At 43.1% G+C, this 20,494-nt stretch overlaps 1 pseudogene; it reads left to right on the forward strand.

The window, feature by feature from the left end:
- Nucleotides 1-20,494, forward strand: part of LOC145407667 (cell adhesion molecule Dscam2-like) — a 245,115-nt pseudogene that overhangs the window by 112,699 nt on the left and 111,922 nt on the right.

The raw sequence follows: 20,494 nt of genomic DNA on the forward strand, positions 1-20,494 counted from the left end.
TGCTTGAGAGAAGAGAAAACAATATACTGCAGAATTAAAAGAGAGGAGAGAATCACAAGGAGAGGAAGGAGGACCAGGAAGGGAAAGAATATTAGCTGAGAAGAATGGGAGAGGAGGGAAGGGAAGTTGTAGAAAAGGGGAGAAGGTGGAGAAAAGAGAGATGGTTATGGAGAGAGAGAGAGAGAGAGAGAGAGAGAGAGAGGGGGGCGGGGAGGCAGTGAACTCAACAGTGTCCCACAAATCAATAACTCACCTCCTGCTCCTCCTCCTCTTCCTCCTCCTCCTTCTCCTCAGACCTGAATTGATGAACCTCTGGGATTTTTGTCTTCCATTCCACCCCATTAGCCTTCGCGGGGAACCTGAGACGACCCCGGCCCGTCTTCGTCTTGCAAGTCGTCTTTAGTTACGCATTTCCTTCTTTATTTCTACTTTTATCTTAATTTCTCTATCGATATTTTCACTTTTCTTCCAGAGCTTTAGTCCTTTCATTCTTTTTTTTTTTTTTTTTTTACCAATCCTTCGTCTTCTTCAGTCCTATCTTTATTGTTCCCTTTCTTTGCTATTTTAGTCTTTTTTGTTTCCTCTCTCGATATTCTTTAATTTTATCTTTATTTTAGTTCCTGTAATCCTTTTTTCAGTCGTCCTTTGTTTTCTTTAATCCAATCTTTATTTTCCCGTTGCTTTGTTTTTACCTTTGTCATATTCTCCCTGTCGATATTTTCTCCTTTCTTCTTCCAATTAGCCATTCTAATTGTTTTACTCCTAAGCCTTTTTCTTCTTTTTCATCCGTCCCGTTTTTTAACATCCGCTTTCCTTTCTTTTTGCCTCTTATTTTTCTACTTAGTGCAAACATTGAAGCCAAGAGTGACCAGTTTCTGTTCCCCGAGTGGCACTACCTTTCACATTTCGTTTTCCAGTTTCCTTCTTTGTGGGTCTATCATTTCTCTCTGTATTAATTTTCCCTTTTCTTCTGTTTCTTCCTAAGCTTTCTTATACATTTTGTCATTCCCTAGTTTCTTCTTCCTACTCATTTTTAGAACATTTTTCCTTTTATCTCTTTGTCTTTTTACCTCTGTGTCTTTGCAGTTGCTCTGTTCTAATATTTATAACTTTATTCCTCTGTGTGTTCTTTTAATTGTGTTTTTCTTCATTTGTTATTGTCTTGTATCCTTGTTTTCCCTCTGTGTTTTCTTGTTTCTTCTTTCTCATATCTCCTCCGCAGTTGCTTTGACTTCAAGCTTTTCAGACGCTTTCTTTACCTCTCTTCCTTCTGTCGTCTTACCTTCCTTTTGCCAGAGTCTCTTCCTCTCGTCGCCCTCTTTTCACCGTATCTCTCCTCCATCTTTTTGTCTGATCTTTCGTGCTTCCTCTTTTCTTCTCACCCGTCAACCTGTCCTTTAACTTTGGATTTTTTTGCTTCCTCCTCCTCCTCCTCCTCCTCCTCCTCCTCCTCACGTCAAGAGAGGAAGGATTTCATTTGATTTATGTGGGGTATATTTTCCTGGTGTCCCGACTCGCCTCTCTGTCTACACTCCCCCCCCCCTCTGTCTGTCTGTCTGTCTGTCTGCCTCTCTCTCTCTCTCTCTCAGGTGTCCCACGGATGTTTTACACTCCACACACCCTTCCACAGACGTATCATGAGTCCAACACATGTTCCACACTTCCCACTCATGTCCCACAGACGTCCCACACTTCCCATAGTTGCCCTACGCATATCCCAACGATGTCCCACTGGTGTCCTAAATATGTCACACTGATGTCCCAATTCGCACCCCACAGATGTCTCACAGATGTCCCACACTCCCATTGATGTCCCAAAAATTTACCAAACTGTCCAGTGATGTCCTAGAATTGTTCTACAGTACCCACAGATGTTCAGACTTCCCACAGATGTCCTAGAGATGTCCCAGACTTACTGGAAATAGAAGAGGGAAAACAGAAATCATTAGTGAAAGATGACAAAGAAGGAAATATCCGAGGATTCTACAGCTGTGGAAGAAAGGAAGACCGAGAGAGAGAGAGAGAGAGAGAGAGAGAGAGAGAGAGAGAGAGAGAGAGAGAGAGAGAGAGAGAGAGAAATGGATTGATAGATAAGAGAGAGAGTCTTATGTCCAGTCAGCCAGAAGTGAAAATTAAAGATAAACTCAGGAAGGAAGACAACATCAGATACCACAAACGTAAGATCCAGCACTGTAAACCTAAGACGTTGATTCCCAAATACACTTACGATCGAATCCCTGTCGTAACTGTTTTTAAGGAGAGTACAGATTTATCCCGTATCTCATGTTCTTAATGCCCGACAAACATTACTTCATCCATTCATCATCCAGTACTTTTTTTTTATCGTCATCAGGAGCGTTGAATCTTGGGTCTAGGTTACTCAGGCCTGAAATATAAGTGAAGGATGGCCAGCCTCACTGTTACCTGAGTGGCATTAGTTGAGCAGTAAATTCCGACGCCCTTGGATATTTACCCAACAGGCTCACTCAGGTTGAAGTGCCTTGAACCACTAAACCACGAGGCGTCACTTGGCTCTATTGATACCACTCGGCGTAGAAAATGGTTCCATGTTTTAAAAAGATAAGACTTCTCACGCAATGTATTTACCCAAAGACAGTACTATGTCAAGTGAGTGGATGGTGGGTGCCCCTGCTTACGACGGAAGCCTTAGAGTCCAGAGAAATTTTGTAGTAATGTATTATTGTTAGTGATCTCCATTAGGTGATTTGTTTGTGGCCACCCCATCTGGATTACGGCTTCTGGCTAATGATACTGTACACATATACATATATACATACATACATATACATACATACATACACAGATGTCCATATGTCGCGTGTGGGTCGCCTATCACTCTCAAGATAGTGACGTCATTTGCTGTAAAATAACTCCATCAATAATGACAATACAGTATGAGAGAGAGAGAGAGAGAGAGAGAGAGAGAGAGAGAGAGAGGGAGGGAGAGAGAGAATCGAACATCGATTTACGAGAAGGGCAATGTTGTAAGTAAATATAAATCATTACCATATTTGTCCAGCATCCTCTCTTTATCGTCACTTATATCTCCCATGAGTTACCGGGACTTATTCATACCTTGCTCGTTAATCAACTTATCTTCATTATTAAGCATAGTATCTTCGTGGCAAATTATCGTGGCTTCATTGTAAATTACCACATCGTCCTTGAAAGTTATGGGAAACTCACTCGCTCATTATACAACTCTCCTCTGCTACTATTGTCGGTCACAGTAAGAAGATTTGCTTGAGGCAGGTGTCGCTTGTGTCGATGTTCAGGCTTGGTACGTGTGTATAATCTATGTCATCAGTATATTAGTATGTTTCTGCTATCAGTACTCATCTGCCATTAGCATATCAGTACATTATTGTTGTTAATACGTTATGTGTATGTGCCGGCAATGCTTCTGTATATCATAAGTACATCATTGCATTTGTCCCGTCAGTACATCAGTATACATGTGCCGTCAGTACCGCATCACCACGTGTAGGCTCCTTCTCAGTGTCTTGCCATCAGTACTTCATTACATCACTATCTCAGTACATATGTGCTACCAACGCATTGATTTATCCGCGCCACCAGTACATCAATATATATGTGCCATCAGTGTATCTCGTCCATCAATATATCAGTGCTATCATTACGTCAGTTTACCTGTGCCGTCAATACATCAATAACCCCTGTAATATCACCTGCGCGCTGGCTGGGTGCATGGTTGGGGGGGTTACCTAAGTGTGGGTGTGGGGGAGGGTGCGGGTGCGGATATGGATGTGGGTGTGGGTGTGGGTGAGGGGGTGCGGGTATATGTGTTTGGGGGTGGGGGGGTGCGATAGTGATTGGGAGTGTGGGTGTGAGTGTGAGAATAGGTGTGGGTGTGGGTGTGGGTAAGGTTGTCATTGTGATTGTGATTATCATTAGTGTTAGCAGGATGGACAGAAAAGGAGAGTGCAAATTTTCCCATTCTTTCATGTTCTTCATGCAAACGGAAACACAATAATTTCCTCGTACCTTTTTTTTTTTTTTTTTAGCAGGAAGAACAAAAGACAAGGTAAGGTTCTGCATTGGCTTTCACTTTTCATCCCTACGAAAACGTATCTTGATTATGCCAGTGGATTGATATATATATATATATATATATATATATATATATATATATATATATATATATATATATATATATATATATATATATATATACAGTATATTTTACGAATCCGGCAAACTTTCTCTGATGCTGCAACACAGAACCATATTAGACATACCATACCTGCAGCCCTCCTCACCATCGTAATTAAAAAAAAAAAAAAAAATGCAGATGCGTATAATAAGTGCGATTATTTTTGTGTCTGACTTTAAGCATAGACTTTTGAGGCCGTTCCCTAAAGCCCAGCAGTCGTCCTTAGGTTCACAGACCTTCATATGCCACCACTCTGACCTTAATGCCCTCAGACCATACTGAATATATGCTGTGGCTATTTAAATCAGCAGTGATGTGATGGTATTAGAAGGGGTGTTTTTATGACATGGCGGTGGGTCTTATGGAATGTGAGTAGAGCGTGTTTAATAAGAAACATTCGTATCATCAAACTCTTCCCTTTCCCAGCCTGGAACCAAACCTTTGTCCTTTCAGTTGGCATTCGAAGTGTGGTAATTGGCCAGGACAGTGAAGGCCGCATATTTACTTCATCCTGTGCATTCAGCCAGTGAGGTGTTTTTACTGAATATAGTCATCTCCAAGCAGTGTATTGTCTGTATACAAGATTTCCTGGTGTATTTACGTGTACAGACCCGTGCTTATTGTTTGTATGAGCGACTTCTTGCTGTATTATTTGTGTAACTGATTTCCTGACCTATTCACATGTAGAAACGCATAATGAGTTTTATGTATGAACGATGTCCCGATTTATTCACTCATGCTGATTGTTTGTGTGAATAATAACTGGTGTTTATACGTTTTGAAATCACTCTGATTGTTTATATGAAAGATTTCCTGATACATACACGTGTAGAAAGTCACGCTAATTATTTGCATGGACGGTTTCCGGGTGTATTCAAGTGTAGAAGCGCATATGGATTGTCACTATGCACAATTTCCTAGGTTATTGACATGTAGAAAACTGTCCTGATTGTTGCTCCCTCAGCTGGATGTCCAACTTGGCAATCGGTGCATGATAAACACGAAATGAAAACGTCACACCACTTTCCATCAGAGGAGTGACGGCTCGACCCAGTATTCAGGTTACGTTCGAGGGAGTGACGGAAGGGAAGTATTTTTAACGCTCATCTCGGCAGGGCGATGGAACCTACGCCACATCTCTCGCAGTATTTGTGTAGAGCTGTCAGAGATTTGGATAAAGCTCTATAACGCTTCCTTTCATTTTATTCATATTTTTCTTCCTTTTTTTTTTAACGGGAAAAATAATAGTGAAAGACCGAATTCCTGAAATCTGATGCATGCAGTTGATGGCTCTACTGCTTGCTAACAGGGGAAAAGATATTTGGTGATTGGTGCAGAGTTACGTGATTTATTTATTTATTTTTTGCAACGATGCCTCAGCGTCAACGTGGATGGCATGGAGAGAAGTGTGGCAAGTAGAAGGACTGCTGGGCCTTAGGGAACGGGCTGTCAAGGAGTATGCCTAGAGTTGGAGAGAGAGAGAGAGAGAGAGAGAGAGAGAGAGAGAGAGAGAGAGAGAGAGAGCGAGAGAGAGAGAGAAACAAGAAAGGAAAGCAAAAATCTGGACTGTGTTTTCTGCCCCGTTTCAAAGCCTCCAAGGCATTGACCATAATTTTTTAATGATCAAAGAAGTATTGTATCTTCATAATAAATACCAAATCAGTATGTGAAGGTAATTACTTCCATCAGATAGCCACATAAAGAGAGCTGAGATGATTAGGGTACTGAAAGGGAGCTGATATGGTTAGGGTACTGAAAGAGAGCTGATATAGTTAAGGTGCTGAAAGAGAGCTGATATGGTTAGGGTACAGAAAGAGAGCTGATATGGTGAAAAGAGTGTACTCGTATGTGACCGAGTATGGAGGTAGGAAGAGGAGCACAGGGCCAAAAGTAAGATATGGCGTGGCTTGATACGTGAATGTGTGAGGAGAAGTGGAAGAGACAGTGAGGAAACAAATAATTGACGATAGCAAGAAACTGATGGATAGTTCACATAACGATATGGAAAATGGCGTGACAGAGATCGCATTTCTTTGTGTTAATGTTTATTTTTTTATTTATTTTTGTTAATAGCAGTCGAAGTAGCTGTTCCATCTCTCAGCTATTACGAGACTGATGTAATATTACCAGTCTCTCTGTCTATATGTCTAATAGATCGAAAGACAGATGTAGTGATATATTTATTATATTTATATTTATTAATTTGTATTTATACAAGCACACAAAGTAATAAATAAAATATATTAGGCGCGAGTATGTACCTGAATATTTAATTAATAATAGAAATATATATTGTATAAATATAAATAATTAGGGTGAATGGTGCGTGGTTGGCTGGACAATCACAGCTACAGGGGAAACCACAGTATAGTTATGATAACGCGCCTGGCATTATGTGTCGGTGTATTTTAACAACAGTTTGAGTGACACCTCATTATAATACACGCGTTTGCATATTTCCCGCGCCCATTATACACCTCATACATTTATATTAATTGACAGGACCGACCATTTCCCCTGAGTTACGCGACCCGACATTGCCTCAGCCCGGGCTAGTAAAAATTGCCCCGTCTGCAGCGAGCGTAATTTGGGGCCTTCAATTTATGCAATGGGGCAGTGAGGCCATGTTGACCGACGCCACCTGAGGGGAATGACCGGGGCAGGTGTGGAGGGCAGGTGTGGAGAAGGGGAGGGTGTAGACGACAGGAGGGAGGTTTGGAAGACAAGTGTGGGGAGGGGAAGGTGTGAAGGGCAGGCGTGAGCAGGGAGCTTTGGTGGGCAGATGTGGGGAGGAAGGCTTGGAAGGGAGATGTGATGGGTAGTGTGGAGCGGGAGTTGTGGATGGCTGTTTTTAAGGATAGGTGTGGTGGAGAGGCAGATGCTGGGAACTGTTGTGGAGGGCAGGTATGGAGAAGGGGGTGGTGTGGAGGGCGGGTGTGGAAGGCAAGTGTTGAGGAAGGGTAAGTGTGGAAGGCAGGTGTGGAGAGCAGATTTGCTGGACAGCAGGTGTGGTGGAGAGACAAGAGTGGTGGAGGGACAGAAGTGGAGGAGGAAGAGGTGTGACTGAAGGGCAGGTAAGGTGCAGAGCAAGTGTGGAATGATGCATTAAACTGTGAAGGTGAGGGAAGTTAGGAATGTTGTGTGCAGATTTGATGAGAGGGTAGTTGTGGTTAAGACTAAGGAGGAGACGCATTGTGAAGGAGCCGGTGTGATGGAGAGGTAGGTGTGGAATGATGTGCAGAGGTGTTGAGGGAAAGTTATTTTAGCTGTGGAATGAGATAGATATGTAGGAGAGAACGGGTGAGATGTGGACTGTGGAGTGATGATATGTGAAAGAGCGAGGTGAATTTTGATGTGGAATATAGTATGTAGAAGTGGAAGGAATGTTTGGTGAAGAGGGGTGTGTGGAGTTAAGTATGCAGGTGTGGAAGCCAGGTGTGGTGGAGGTATGTAATGAAGCATGCAGGTGTGGAAGGAAGGTGTGGTAGAGAGGGAGGTGTAGAAAGACCCGTTGTGGGTGTAGGGGAAAAAAGAAGTAGATTAGCTAGTGTGGTGGCAAAAGCGATATAGAAAGGCACGTTATGGTTGTGGATAATGGTGGGCAGAGAAGAGTGCATGAGTGTCCGACGAAGTTGTAATGAATGGTGAGGTGTTTTCGTTCTGGAGATGTTACTATATATGTTTACTTATCTGTCTACCTGTCTATCTGTCCGGTGCCTGACGCTGCATTGTGTGAAGGGTGGCCAGGACAAAATGGACCTATATGGGTTTCTGTCCCTACTCAGTAACGACCCATCTTCCCACGACACAGCACCCTCCCACAATATACTTTCCCACCTTATCTCTACCCCTCGTTCTCGGTAAAGTATGGCGGTGTAAAATGACGGTGTGGTATAGAAAGTGGTGTGAAAGTGGTGAAAGGGCAGTGTGTAGAAGGGACAGATTTTTGTAGGTGTATGTGCGATAAAAGGACTATATTGCAGAGGGAAAATGTCAGTTGTGTATAGAAGTTTGGAGGTGATGCAAAGAGCTCGTGTTGGAGGATAGTTTGCGCAAAAGTGGGAGAGGTTTTTGTAGGTGTGCAAAAGGTATATTGGATAGGGAAGAATATCAGTTATACATAGAGCAGTGTAGTGGCGTGAACATAGAAGTGTACAGAGATCCTGTTGCTTGTTGGAATGTGCAAAGAGGATGGAATTTACTGTTCAGAAGCGCCAGTGAATGTCTTGTCCACAATGTTAGAAAAGTCACTGTGCAGTAGGGGACGGGAGGGTTGCCAACAGTTTGAGGAATAAGTGTGTCAGGCAGGGCAGTGCGTGGAGAGACTGTGTGAAGTGTGACTCTGAGGTGTGTGAGGGATCTGTCTCAAGAAGTATATGATAACTGCCGGTGCTAAGTTTAGTAATAATGTGTAGCAGTACGAGGAGCGATAGTTTGAGATGTGACAGAGAGAGGTGAGTGGAATGTGGCCAAATAATGCGTGAAAGCTAGTGGTTTGGTACTGTGAGATATGGCTAAAGTATGTGAGAAGTGTAATAATGTATTTTGATGCACAGTAACATCTAACGTTGTGTACAGTGAAAGTGCTGGTGTGAAGTGAAAGATGTTTAGACATTGATGTTGTATTGTCAGAAAATTGTAGATGTGACGGGAACGATTGTCTTGATGACACTAGGTGTTATATATTCAAACGTACAAACAAGCAGACAGACAGACACACATGAATACATACGTATATACATACATATAATTGCATCTATAAATCGCCCTATATTTTAGCAAGTTGAAATAAAATTGTTTAAAAATCATCCCCCTATATAACACTTAAGAAAGTGTCCTGAATGATTTTACAGAAATTCTTATGGTCGCATATTTAAAAAAAAAAAAAAAATTGGCGCTCCACAATTTTGCAGTCGGGGCGCTCCATAAGTGGATGCCACAAACTGTCCGTATGCTGTCAAGTAGCCACAGTTTTGTCATGACGTGACACTGACAAACATGACGGTGCAAGAAGAGTGATATAGTAGTTTATCTTTGTATTATTTGTATCTTACGGCGCCTGTGAAGACATCTTATGCTTCAACTTTTTTTTTCAAGTTATTTTGGCCTTTAAACATCACGCAAATGTAGCATCCCTCAGATGTGGATTCCACATTACGTTGAAGCATATCGATAGCGTCGAGTTCGACTCGAACTCTCCACATCCTGCTTTCAGCACACGACTGTTAGTTTGAAAATCAATATTTGCTTAGGAGTGAAATATTTGTTTGTATATAATTAGTGGCTGAGTTATATATACAGAGTGCAACTTAAATACAAAAAAATGAATTCAATTTTAAAGAAATGGCGCAGTGCAAAAGTGTGTGTGTGTGTGTGTGTGTGTGTGTGTGTGTGTGTGTGTGTGTGTGTGTGTGTGTGTGTGTGTCAGAGAGAGAGAGAGAGAGATTCAGACACAGCGTTCCTATGTACTGTGCCTCATGGAGCGCAGTATGGGGTCATTTCAAAGGCAATGTGCATGTGGCTGGAAAATGAAAATGTTTGTGTCTGTAATGAGGTGTGTGTGTGTGTGTGTGTGTGTGTGTGTGTGTGTGTGTGTGTGTGTGTGTTGAAGAACCCAGTCATGAGCACCACCTCTTTGTTTTTTTTATCTTTACTCTCGTCTCCTCTTTCCTTTCCTTTTCTCCCATCAATTTTCCTTTCTTCTTTTATCTCCTCTCATCTCATATCTCATCTCATTTCATCCCTTCTCATATCTCCCATTCTCAACCTCTCCTTTCCTCTGCTGTGCTCTGCTGTGCTTTGCTCTGCTCTGCTCTGCTCTGCTCTCCTCTCCTCTCACACACTGCCAATGAAGGCTATAACAGGACAAAGGAGTGACGAGCGTATGAGACAGAAATCAAAAGCTCGACTAGTAACAAGGACGAGATCATAAAAAAAAAAGAAAGAAAGAAAATGCATTGTATTGATGGGAATACGAAAGGCTGTATGTTACTCCTCCAGTTCAAAAAATAGTTTGTTTGCTAAATTAAATCGCGTAGAGGCAGCAAAAGCCGAAATAAGACAGACGTCGTGATAGTAAAGGAGCTAAGAACATTGTGCAAACTTTCCGCCCTAAAATTCACGTAGTCATTTTTTTTTTAATGTCCGTTCTGTTTCTGGATCTCCCGCTTCTCCTCGTTAAGATATTCAAATCCTCTATCCAGGGCATATCTTTTAAAGTTTATGGTTTATTCTGAGTAACGCCAAACGACTTTAATCACATTATAAGTGATTTCCTTAGATCGCCGGGGATTAAAACTCTCAATAACCCTTTAAGGCCGGGCACGTCATTATTATTTTTTTTTTCATGATAACTAAAGTCGGTTTTATCCAGCCTACCCAAGACGTCGTCGGACTGTAAGGTTTGTAAAGTCTTAAACACCATTCTACAAAGCAAACATTCTTCCCGAAATTACATCCAGTTACGAGTTGTACGCCACATCACTCACTCCGTCTGGGTGTCTCGCTCCTTCCCTCCTCCCTCCACTGCCCCCTTTCCTCACCAGGGGACTCCACTGTTGCACCTCAAGTACCTCATTTTCACTACTTCACTCTAAACTTACACCGCCACACACGTCTTGCAAACCCACGCCCTCAGGTACCCACAATCACTTCAAAGGAATCTGTTGCGGTATTTTGGTCGTGTTAGTGCCGTTTCTTACAGCCATTTTTTATTATTTTTTGACGTACGTAATTTTTAGGTAATTTTAAGGATTTGTGTTCGTTCCTGCATAGTTTTCTCGAAGCTCGGCGCACGTTTTTGTACATAATTTTCACACTTTTTGCCCAGATTACCTGTTCTGTAATTAGGTCTCGTTAAATTTAGCACCGAGATGGATTGGCCGTTTGGCTGTGTGAGTGTGTGTGGGTCAAGGGAGAAGTGTGTCGGTGGTATGAAGATCAAAAACAAGATTTGACAAAAGTTTCTGGAACCAAATATAATAAAATTTCGGGTAGATGGCAAGAGGTTGTTTCCCATCAGGTGACTTGTGCTGGCTTCATGTTTACACGCAGTAAAGTAAATGGGGAAAATATATATATATTTATAAAATGCAAAAAGGAAGTAACTGCTTTTCTGTTGCTCTGAATATTGGCGTCCCTTCTCTACATTATTTCTTCTTTGCTACCTCTGTCGCCTTTCTCCCATTATATATCCTCCCGTCCTATACCACCTGTACTCTCAGAAATAAATTTAATATTATTGGTAGTTGTTTCGTAAATGCGAGAAGCTTTTTCAGATCTCAAGTGAAGCTTTAAAGTGTCCAGATATAGTGTAACGAAGCATTAATCCTCCCAGACTCCTATAACTCACTCTGAGGAGAAAACAATCGTTGAGTGTTTTCTGGAATAAAGTACAGTTCTTGCCACAGAGGAAAGGTTAATGCTACCCGTATTGACACACAGGCTTCTGTGACTCACTCTCAGTTGAATAAAATCGCCTGCCCCAGTTGTCCCAGTCTCGAGACCAAGGAGGCCAGTAAAGTTCAATCAGATTTCTTGATGCTGCTGCTGAGTTTGTCGTTGGTTGATTCTGAGTCTGGGTAATGCTGAGTCTGTCTTTGTGTGATGCTGAACCTGTCTTTGGGTAATGCTGGGTATGTCTTTGGGTGATTCTGAGTATGTCTTTGGGTATTGCTGAGTCTGTCTTTGGGTAATGCTGAGTCTGTCTTTGGATAATGCTGGGTATGTCTTTGGGTAATGCTGGATATGTCTTTGGGTAATGCTGGGTCTGTCTTTGGGTAGTGTTGAGTCTGTCTGGGTAATGCTGAGTATGTCTTTGGGTGATGCTGAGTTTGTCTTTGGGTGATGCTGAGGGTGCTGAGTTTTGTCAGGGGCTGGTGGTGCTGGCCTGGTGCTGTAGCGGAACTTGTAGTCTAGTTAGATTAGTTGCTAAATTTGTGGGTAAAAGTTAGAATTGACATGAGCAATATATCCACTCGGGAACGTAATGAATGGCTGGCTGTGTGTGTATTGCGGAAGGAAAGAGAACGAGGAAGAGGAGGAGGACGAGAATGAGGAAGAAGAGAGAAGGAGATGGGATAAAGAAAAGGAGGAGGAGGAGGAGGAGGAGGAAAATGATCATGATTATGGTAATATTGATGATAATGATTGTGAGGGTGATTGGGGTGAATATGATGATGGGAGATGGTGATGGTGATGACAACAATAATATGGACAAAAAGAAAAGAAGGTAAATAGATAGATACTCGTACATAGATATACATATATACATACATACTAGTACATAGATACGTGCTAGAGAGAGAGAGAGAGAGAGAGAGAGAGAGAGAGAGAGAGAGAGAGAGAGAGAGAGGTGGTGTGGTGATAATGACAGGGTAAGGAGCGTGTAGTCTTTATACTGTATCACGAAAGGTCATATATTTTCTTTATATTTTTCTTGCCAGCTTTCCCAGTACAGAGTTGAGAGAAAAAAAAACTAGACTGTAGATAATGGCAGTTTTCCAAGAGAGAATAGCGTAGATATTTCTCTTTTTTATTTAATACTAATATTACATACTACGTACATGAAAAGTAAGAGGTAGCTGTTCATGCTCTGAAACACACACACACACACACACGCACACACACACACACACACACAAACACACACACACACACACACACACACACACACACACACACACACACACACACACACACACACACACACACACACACACACACACACACACACACACACACACACACACACACACACACACACACACACACACACACACACACACACACACACACACACACACACACACACACACACACACACACACACACACACACACACACACACACACACACACACACACACACACACACACACACACACACACACACACACACACACACACACACACACACACACACACACACACACACACACACACACACACACACACACACACACACACACACACACACACACACACACACACACACACACACACACACACACACACACACACACACACACACACACACACACACACACACACACACACACACACACACACACACACACACACACACACACACACACACACACACACACACACACACACACAAACACATCAGTATTATCACAAGTATTGGATGAATGTACCCTAAAGATCAATCATTTTCTCACTTCGCATTTCAACGTAAGGGCCGTATGAGAGGGAATAGTAATACACGGAACGAGAGGAAAATTACTGAGCAGTGACGAAACAATTTTAGCTAATATTCACCTCATACTGCCACCCCTCACTCTGCCACACTTCACACTGCCACACCTCACTCTGCCACACTTCACACTGCCACCTCTCACTCTGCCACACTTCACACTGCCACACCTCACTCTGCCACACTTCACTCTGCCACCTCTCACTCTGCTACACCTCACATTGCCACGGCTCATAAACACCTTACACTTGCCGCACCAGAAGCCACCACACCACTTACTGTCACATATTTAACTGCCATACTTTATATTACCACACCACACAGTACCACAGCACTCCCTGGCTTGCTTACAACACCTCGCACTCCTACACCACTTATGCCAAACTACACCCTACCTCACCACACCCTACGTTATTGCCACATTTCAAAATTCCACTCCACAGACTACCACAGCGCACTCTACAGCGCAACTTACTGCCACACTCTCTCTTCACGCACTACCACACCACATCTTACCACGCTTCTCACTGCCACACTTCCATTCCACACATTACCACACCATATCCCACCACACCTCCCACTGCCACGCCTCATATTCCCACACCACCCACTGCCACAACCCACACACACTCCCATCTCCCATTAAACATATGCATATTTAATACCCTTTACACAACTGACATATTCCAGTGCTAGCTTACAGACAATATTTTTTCCTCTCAGTAATGCCTTCAAGCACCACTACTTATATCACGTCGGGGACAATAGTTTGCGTAATATTTCCCCCTTTCTACTTCTCGCTTCCTTCTGCAGGCTAATATCGCTAAGTTGATAGATTCTTGGTACAGTATGCTTCACTTCCCGCAAAAGATTCTATTTTGTACGATACGTTAGGGGAGAAAGCGATGGACATGACCTGAAATGTAAAGTAAATAGAGAGGCGAACTTTGACCCGAACTGCATTTCCCCTGGCAAGTCTTCAGGGACTCTCGGAAAACACTAACTCATTTCCCCCGGCCTGATTGAAGTCTTGTCCCTCCCAGCCAGCATCGGGAAAGGCAAATAAAGTCTCTGTGATTGCGTTTAAGCGCCTTACTACACACGGGAATATCACTGTGCCGTTATATATAGAGAGAGAGGTCATTAACACCGTCATTTTCACATCATGCTTGCTGCCTCCAGACGATGTTATTCATCTTAGGAGAAGCCTTTTAAACTGGAGATGTGATTACGGCCATTACCAACTCCTTCACAATGAACTGAATAATTTCGTCTTGGATTGGCAAAATTGTTTATAAAAGTACCTCATGGAATTGAAGAAATTAGGCAAACTACAGCCATTGTTTCAGGGGACAGGTAGACACAAGCATGTAGGTAGACAGTTAGGTATATAATGATAGATATGTAGATTGATAGTCAGGTAAAGACAGACAAGTATGTACACAGTCGGGTAGAAAGTGAAGGAAGGTAGACAGTAAATGATAGAACGCGATATTGCTTGACTGATAGATTCACAAACAGGATGGTAGGCAAAGATAGATAAATCAGGTTAACAGATAAATAAGTAAACCAATAGACAGGTAAGCATTTATGAATATAGACAGAAGGTTGTACCCTGTCGAGTCAGTAAATGAAAATAATGATGGGAAGAATATGCTTGTATTGCACATATATCTGCAGGGAGCATGTTGAGTGGCTGTGTTTATCGAGGAAGCACAGTCTAAGCTTGTATTTTTATGTCACGTGTCGCCTTTTTACTGTACAGCTTGTTTGATATATCAGACAGCTTGCTTTTGCTGTCACAACCTGTTTTTTTTTTTTTTTTTTTTTTTTTTTTTTACCATCCATCTAGCAACTTATCACCCAGCTTACATCATGAAAGTGCTTGCGTCCACACACACACACACACACACACACACACACACACACACACACACACACACACACACACACACACACACACACACACACACACACACACACACACACACACACACACACACACACACACACACACACACACACACACACACACACACACACACACACACACACACACACACACACACACACACACACACACACACACACACACACACACACACACACACACACACACACACACACACACACACACACACACACACACACACACACACACACACACACACACACACACACACACACACACACACACACACACACACACACACACACACACACACACACACACACACACACACACACACACACACACACACACACACACACACACACACACACACACACACACACACACACACACACACACACACACACACACACACACACACACACACACACACACACACACACACACACACACACACACACACACACACACACACACCATGACGTTAGACCTGTTGTTCTGGAAATAAAATTGGTTCATCCTTGCCAGACTTTTAACCGGTCCACCATATTTGCTCCAGATCGAATTAAAAGTTTATGAGTTAAGGGACCGAAACTTTGACCTTGTTCTGTGATGTTTGTTTTTGAGCAGATGTTATAGAAATTGAATCTCTCCATTCTTTTTTGTCCCTTGACCATTCCACTAGTATAGATCAAAATCGGATAAAAACTCCTTGACCTTGTCCTTGACCTATATCACTTCTCGGCCAAAGTATAACCACGTGTTCCCCTGGTGGTCCTCAATCATTAGGCCAGGTTTAGTGCAGTTCCGTTCTGTGGCTCTCCCAAATCTTGCTAGCAACCAGAATGACAGACAGACACGCATAGCAAACGAATCACATACTGTAACCCTCTTGAGCTTTCGAGTGCGGATGTAATAACCCAATACAGGCAGTCGCTGATAGAGCATGAAGTTACTGAAATGATCAAAAACACTCCATCCATTTCCTACTTTTTGCTTGATTTCCATAACATGAACTGGAACTATATTAACTGCCTGTCCAAATATAAGTGGTCTTCACACACGCTATTTTAGTTCTTAGTATTTTTTAACCGGAATAGACTGAACATATCTAATTGACATGGCTCGCTAGGGCACCCATAAAGATTCGCTACGCTGAGCAATTCAGACGTCCTTAATTAGTGGAAGTAGTTATGTCCTTGTACATTAACTCTTAAACCTCCAGTTTTCCAGAAGCGAGTAAAATGGTGTGGTACTAGCCGCCATAGTAAAATAGATAATTGGCCAGTCGAGGTATGAGAGTTAAATTGATATTGTTTCTTAGATGCACTTAAAATCCTCTAATGTTAGTCTAAATTTTTTTTAAAGCTGTGTCGTTCCTCGAAATTTAGGGGTTATAGAGGGACGTAAATGACAGTGTCGATCTTCCTCCTGGTCCTTTATTTTTTTTATCTTAATCCCATCCACAGTTATATGCAGCATTGAAAGAAAACATGAAAACCAAACGAGGTGATCAGATAAAAAGAGAAACAGTTCTAGATCTATTAAGAAATAGGACGGAAATGACGTTCGATTTACCGCACCTCTTCTGCCTCATGTATACTCGTATGTCGGTAAATGAAGCAAGCACAGGCAGACCCAGCCATGTCCGGCAATGAGGAGCGGAACCCAAGCGAGGCAAACGAGCCCTGCCACTCAACCTGCTAAACTAATTTCGGGTGACTGGCGGGTTAACAGGGACGGACTCACGCGGGTATTGCTGCCAAGTTTTGCCTTTCCCCGCATACTCTTTGACTTGTGTGTTTTACTTGTGTTTCGTGTGTCTGTGGGGCCAGAGGGTTTATGTGTGTACGTGTGCGTGGGAGAGGCAATTCACTGTGTGGCTAAGTGCGTGTGTGTAGTTCTATGAGTCGAAGTTCGTGTCTGTTGTGAGGAAAATGGTAAGAGGAAGGAGCATTTTAGGTCAGTAATGCAGAGACAGAACAGCTGGGGCAATTACAAATGTACCGGGACACTTTCATTGCGGTTTCAGAAAAGCTCCTGTCCTGAGTTGTGTATGCTTGATGATTTGGAATTGTCCCCTTCCCCTCCTCAAAAAAAAAAAAAAAAAAAAAAAGGCTTCTCTTCCACAAACCCACCGACATCTGGCAAAAACTCCCTCATAGCCAGACTTCCCCAGCTAATACTACCTGAGCAGTTCTGAATTAGGCAAACCCATTCCGATGAAGATGGTCCTGCGGCAGAGTCCAAGCCGTGACTGTGAGGATGTGTTGAGGTATTAGGTGGTCTGAGGGAGGGCTTCCGAACCTAAGGGAGTGGACTGGCTAAGGTTGAAACACACACACACACACACACACACACACACACACACACACACACACACACACACACACACACACACACACACACACACACACACACACACACACACACACACACACACACACACACACACACACACACACACACACACACACACACACACACACACACACACACACACACACACACACACACACACACACACACACACACACACACACACACACACACACACACACACACACACACACACACACACACACACACACACACACACACACACACACACACACACACACACACACACACACACACACACACACACACACACACACACACACACACACACACACACACACACACACACACACACACACACACACACACACACACACACACACACACACACACACACACACACACACACACACACACACACACACACACACACACACGTTCATGCAAATACACGTTGTCTGTCTGTCTCTATCCGTCTCTCTCTCTCTCTCTCTCTCTCTCTCTCTCTCTCTCTCACGCACGCTAGGACACAACACACCGCTAATTAACTAAGTATCTCGTCCTCGAAAAAGAATATGAAAAATGAGAAAATGAAGCTGGAGGGGAAGTTACAAGAGGAGCAAGTTGGGGAAGTTAGGGTGAGCGTGTCCAAGGAGAGAGAGAGAGAGAGAGAAAGAGAGAGAGAGAGAGAAGTGGTGATGAAAAAAAAAGTGGGGTATGAGGTAGGAAAAGCGCGATTATAATGTGTGTATGAACATGCATTTGGAAGCAAGTAAATAAACAAATAGATTAAAGAATAAATAAAAGAGAGAGAGAGAGAGAGAGAGAGAGAGAGAGAGAGAGAGAGAGAGAGAGAGAGAGAGAGAGAGAGAGAGAGAGAGAGAGAGAGAGAGAGAGAGAGAGAGAGAGAGAGAGCACAAGCTAAAATAAACATGGATAGGAAAAACTCTCTCACGAAGGACAGACACACAATCCAGACACTCAAAAACGTAAGAAAAGACTCGAAAAATATGAGAAGACAAGAGACTGGAGGGAGGTGAGAGGGAGGAGAGGAGAGGGACAGAGGATAGGGGATAGGGGAAGAAGAGGGGGGGACAGAAAATCGAGATAGGGGAAGGTGGATAAAGGATTGAGGGTAGGGGAAGAGGAGGGGAACAGGCGTGGAGGCAGGGGAAAAAGAGAAGGGATTGAGGGTCTGGGTAGGGGAGAAGATGGGGGATACAGGAAGCGTGTTGGGTGAGAGGATTGGGGGTTTGAGGGTTGTGATGGGGGAAGTGAGGGTGGATAGAGGGTGGGGATAGGGGAAGAAGAGGAGGATGGAGGAGGGAAAAGAGTGAGGAGAGGGCGAGGGTAAGGGAAGAAGGGGGCAGAGGATGAAGGTAAGGGAAAACAAGGATGGGTGATAGAGCATGGGGGTAGGGGAGGAGCTGGGGGAGACAAAGGCGAGGGGGGGGGAGGAAGACAGGAGAAGGAAGGGGCAGAGAGACAGACAAATAGCCAATAGAGAAGAGAGAAAAATGAGAGAAAACGAGCCAGGGTTTTAAAAAATATGGAAGGAAAAACACACATGGAAAGACAAGGAAACAGAGTGAGGAGGCAGGAGGTACAGACAGATAGACAGACAGACTGACTGACAGACAAGTAAGCAGATAAACACAACGTGGAAAAGTAGGGATGGAAATGAAAAAAAAAAAAAAAAGAGTAATGAACAAGGATAAAGAAAGGTAATGTAGAGAGAAACAGGAAAGCATGAAAAGACAACAGACATACAAGGCAGAGAAAAGCAGTTAATTGATGAAGAGGGAAATAACTGAAAGATGACAAGGGAGGAAGGAGGGGGAAAAAAACTGCCTGAAAAAATGCACCTCCCCCTGTCAGAAACACAGCCAGCCCCAATCCAACCTCCCACACGTTCTGCCAGCCTATGCAAACCTTCGAAATTGCATAATCATAGTGGACGTGGGACTGGGATTGTTATGTAGTTATGAGGTGTGATTGCTATGAGGCTGGGACTGCTTGTTATGTGGGATATTTATGTAGTTGTTTCGAGATGGGGTTGTTCTGACGTGAGATTGTTATGGGGTTGCTACGAGGTGGGATTGTGGGATTATTCTGAGGTTATGGAATGAGAATGTTATGAGGTGAGATTGTTATGAGATGGGGTTGTTATGAGGAGGTGTTGTTATGAGGGATTGTTATGAGGGGTTGTATGAGGTGCGATTATTATGAGTTTGGATTGCTGCACGATGTTGTTACCAGGTGGAATCGTTTTGAGATGTAATTGTTACGATGTGCTGTTGGGATTATGAGGTGCTGTTAGGTGGTGTTGGGGTTACGAGATGCTGTTAGATGCTGTTGGGGTTATGAGGTGCTGTTAGGTGGTGTTGGAGTTATTAGGTGCTGTTAGGTGGTGTTGGGGATGTTATGAGGTGCTGTTAGGTGCTGTTGGGGTTGTTATGAGGTGCTGTTACGTGGTGTTGGGATTGTTTATGAGGAGTTATTCGGTGCTGTAGGTCTGAACAAACTCCTATGACGTTAGCTGGCATGGAAGAAAAAGCAGGCATATCACTATAGAGGTTGATTAGGATCTCATTTTGCTAGGCTTGACGATTATCATAAGGAATTCAGAACTATTTTAACCCCATAAGTACGTTGCCTTGTGGCTTTCTTGTTGACGATGTAATATAGTCTTTGAAAATATCTCCATTAACCCCTTCAGTTTCATGATATCTTTATTTTGCTGGCCGCAGAGAAGGTAAATAATGCTTTAGATCTGTGTGTGTGTGTGTGTGTGTGTGTGTGTGTGTGTGTGCTTTTTTTTTTTTAGGTCG

The sequence above is a fragment of the Coenobita brevimanus genome, chromosome 74 (assembly GCF_032717465.1).
Source record: "Coenobita brevimanus isolate Jiangsu-jjx chromosome 74, ASM3271746v2, whole genome shotgun sequence".
NCBI lineage: Eukaryota > Metazoa > Arthropoda > Malacostraca > Decapoda > Coenobitidae > Coenobita > Coenobita brevimanus.